The 4,494-nt window shown below is 38.0% G+C and overlaps 1 long non-coding RNA gene across 1 annotated transcript; it reads left to right on the plus strand.

Moving 5' to 3' along the window:
- Positions 1 to 574: 574 nt before the first annotated feature.
- Positions 575 to 2,920, plus strand: LOC109463152. Its single transcript, XR_002139805.1, has 3 exons — positions 575 to 689; positions 1,776 to 1,914; positions 2,265 to 2,920. It is a non-coding gene; the product is annotated as an uncharacterized LOC109463152 (long non-coding RNA).
- The last annotated feature ends 1,574 nt before the right edge of the window (positions 2,921 to 4,494 follow it).

Raw genomic sequence — 4,494 nt, forward strand, 5'->3', positions numbered from 1 at the left:
GAAAACCGCAGAGCCATGTGTAAACTCCGTATTAGCGACCACCCTCTACACATAGAATCTGGCAGGCATAGCCGTACACCGTTACAAGATAGACTGTGTACATTCTGTAACAATTCGTGTATTGAAGATGAATCGCATTTTATGCTTGACTGTAAATTATATGATAACGAACGTAAATCACTGTTCAGTTCAATTAAGCTCGACAAAAAAATGTAAAACATTATCAAAGGAAGACACCTTTAAATATATTATATCATGTACAAATATAGACGTCATCAATGAAGTATGTAAGTATATTTCAAAATGTTTCAAAAAGAGAGAAGAAGCCATTAGAACTTAGATCAATACCACTTATATTTATATTTCTTTTTATCTTATTTTTAGCATTGTATACCTTAGACCTAATGTTAGCCTTTTATATTACTATTGTTTTAGTAATCTCTAGTACATTGTACATCCATGCATTTATCCCTCCGGGGAATGAACATGCAATAAAGTTTCATTAAAAAAAAGCCATATAGATGCCTCCCGAGGTTGTGGCTGGAGCTACCACAGTACCACACCTGCTGTCCTTGAAAGGATGTCAGCATCATCACCGGTCTAACCAGTTCTTTTAAGGCAGGTTGACATTTCCTACATACTGAGATACTTTCGTCAACGACTGCACGTACTGTTCGCAGCATTGACAGGTAAAACGGTAGGTAGACCTCTATTTGGTTTTATACCAAGTTTGTTTTATAGTATGGTAGTTTTATGCGCTGTGGACCGATCAGAGAACATCAGCTTGGCATCGTTACTAGCTCATTGTCATAAATTGGCGGTTCTATATACCCAGTTTTAAGTGTGGCTTAACTGGGTCATTTATGATCAAAGCATTCCTGAGTACATTTATGAGCAGAGAATTCCTGAGTATAGAGAAGGGGCTGTATCTGAGCCTGTATAGGTGTTTGTATAATGATGCCTCTGTAATAGCTGATATCTATTTGAAACGTAAGACAGCAGATTCAGGCTAAGCCCAAGGAGGAGTTCTGTTTATCGCATGTTTTGACTGGAAAATTTGGGTAACGCCAAATGTAGGAGCCGTTGTTGCTATTTGAAACATTTTGTTCTGTTGCTATTTCAAACAAATTTGCATTTGTCTCTGACAATGTGTAAAAGAGCAGAAGTTATGATACGAATTCTGCACATTTTGTGTACAACGAAGTTTCCCATGGCATGTGGAGGGATATATGATTACACAGAAGACTCAGGTGTTATCATCCTCTTTGTTATTGTTCTCTTTTCGATATATCTGTAACTGGATTCCATTGATAACAAAGTGGTTTCTTCCAACCAAATCGAATCAATTCTATAGACATAACGCCATCAGCTGCTGTTTAAAATCCAACGAAAAAGACTTTAATACAAACGTTAGAATCATTCTGTCCTAATTTCAAGAGTCTTCCACCCTGTTTTGCATAGCCTTAGGCCAATCGATTTTTCTGGTCACGAGGATGACCCAGTAAGGCATGTGCCTGTTGACAGAAAAACAAACAACTGTTCATACTAGACAATATACTACGTACATTGTATCTACAAGCCTGCACACGTACCTCTTGAAAGGTGGTAAACACAACTCTTTGAATTGAACCTTAGGCTTCGAATCATCTTCATTGGGAATCATGCTACAAGCAATATCTTGTCTTCATCGCTTCAATTATGGAGTGTAAATTCACAAATTTTTCAGCTTTTCAATAAACTCTATCAGTTCTTGCTTCTCTTGTCAGTTTTTGTAGACGTGACTGCAGAAAAAACAGACACCACAGCAGAAATCATGAATCTAAACAACCAGGCCGTCTGTTGTGTAGCGGTCCTCGTGGGGTTTATGTTGAGTGGATTCCTCATCAGCATGGGCATGGTATAAAAGCACGACAGGTAATGTGGTCCTTTCGTCACAATCAGTTATACGACGATAAAGCATAGGTCAGAAGTTAAGTAGATTTAGCTCTTTATCACATTTATTTAGTACGTAAATTTAAAAACGTGATAATTAAAAAAGTCGTGATAATTATTTTTCTAATGGTTATCCCCTGTTTGGCTAGTTACAAGAATTCATCTAAACCATATAAAAATTCACAACATTTAAGTTATCACGTTTTTCAATTAGAATAATAAAAGTCTGTTTAAGTTACAGTGCTTGTGATGCACATAGTGTATAGTGCGTTTTATTCATGTTCTGCTTGCTCCTTCATTTGCATGAATAGTGGTCTACATTGTCTTTGCAGATCGTCATTGACAACTATGGTCAATTGACAGCTGAGCACAAAGGATGCCAGGAGACCAGAACACCTACACAGTCAGCAACATCATCCCTACAACGAAGACATATAGGAGCCTTCTTTTATGACAGTAGCGTGTTCGATTCCAAATCATGATTTGGAATAAAACGAAGTGGAATGTACCTGCATTCCTAAACGTGGTCTATTCCAAAACATGATTTGGATTAACACATAGTGGAATGCCTGTTGCATTCTAAAACGTGATCCATAATAATACACTCGACCGATACCTTGCATTGAATGAGAGCTTACGACCGCCTTTCAGCTTCATGCAGTAGTCAGACTGTGACGTAATGATGACGCAAACTCTACCATGGGATTTTGTCATAATATCGTGAATGGTCGGCTACACTCGACTTACACTTTGCATTGAATGATATCCGCTCTTCTGTGCTCCGATTTCATACAGACCTCACGTCACTGTGACATGATGTATGTTATCCTGGCATTGTGTCTGATGTACACTAGTTTAGTCTTTGTGAAGTTTGGAGCCTGAGTCGTGTTCACATCGTGTAAGCTACATGATTCGAGGCAAAGTTTCCTGGTCTGCTGTTTCCTTTGGTGCAAATAAAGCAAACTAACCCGCATGAAAACAGACTTGAGTCCAGTAAAATTATTTATCAGATAACATAAGTCCTATCCGCTGAATCATAATAGAACTAAAGCGGCCCAATGAGCTATCATTTTAAATCAAGACCGTCAAACAAATTATACATTATTAAGAGTCACCTGTATCTTGCAGACATGCAATCGCCACCGAAAACATTGACTTGAGTCCAGCTATTCCCATCTTTATCAGATAGCATGATAAGGCACATATGCGCTGAATTATGAAACGTGCGTATGAGTGTACCCGGAAGAGAAATAAGCGGTCCAATGAGTTATCATATTAAGGCCTTTACACAAACAAGTGTAATCTGTAATTTATACGAACTTATCTCTACAGACATGCAATTGATGCCGAAGACATGATATTACTAGCTCAAATGATAAAAAGCCATGAAACATAACGTTATTAAAGAAACATGTATAAAACTAGAAAGGCCGACATTTGCTTGGGAGCAAATACAGCATATTTCAGTCCATCTCCCTCCCACGCAAAAGTGGACTATTCCAAACTTACCCCAGTGCAAAACTGGCAAAGGTTCTCAAATAAATGAATTAAATATAGTAGCTATATGAGAACAAAGATGCAACAACAAGTACTTTGAATCTTGAAAGCTTTACTAATCTTATTACTGGTATGCAAAAACTAACAATGATGAGATTTGATACATTTTGAAGGTCTTAGGCACATAAAATTGAATGTGTGGGTCATTACGCACCACTCAGGTGCAATGTGACCTCAGGTAACCCGCAATGGAACACGTGTTCCATGGATGGAACCGGCCATTCTTTAGATAGAACATGGAACGGGTATGGCACTTTTGGCCCTTTTTTGCTGAAAATAGCCATTAAAGTCCCCCAAATGAGTCATTTGGAAGTGATGTATGCCAGATATATGACTGCTATTCTGTAGACACACGTTCAAGGTACCCTTATACCGAATGTCATATCATTTGGTTGTAATACCAGGGCTCAGGATCCAAAAATCCATTTTTTGTCAAAAAATGCCCCAAAAAACCTTCATAAAAATTTTTCAAAGGCATGTTTCAAAAAAATGAAAAAAAAGTCTGGGGGTATTTGCTCACTCTACTTCCATGCCAATTTTCAAGTCATTTGGCTGAATGATGGCGGAGTTGAATCCCTCTGACTGTTTGGCAGGAGAAGGAGGAGAAGGAGGAGGAGAAACATGAGGGAACACAATAAAAAAAGCAATATATTTCATCCATACCATGGTATGGACTGAAATATAAAAACTGGTAGTCTATAGTTGTGACTTATCTGCAGAGTTGGATCGTGAATATGCATCAGTGGTGAGTCGTGACACGTTAGGTTGCAATTGCTTACACAAAAGTTTAAGTTAAGTTGAAGAAGGCAAACATGTACAAAACAGAGGAACTATTATGTAACTTCATATCCATAAGTTTTGTTACTGTGTAGTCATCCATATCTTGCTCTGAAAAGTCTCCATTGCATTAATGCGGGCTGTAGCTTCGCCTTCTTCATTTGTCGTTTTAAACAGCATTCACAGCATACATGTAGATAGCAAGTCTGGTTTTGCATGGCATCGATA

The sequence above is a fragment of the Branchiostoma belcheri genome, unplaced genomic scaffold (genome assembly GCF_001625305.1).
Source record: "Branchiostoma belcheri isolate BF01 breed outbred unplaced genomic scaffold, Haploidv18h27 scaffold1223, whole genome shotgun sequence".
NCBI lineage: Eukaryota > Metazoa > Chordata > Leptocardii > Amphioxiformes > Branchiostomatidae > Branchiostoma > Branchiostoma belcheri.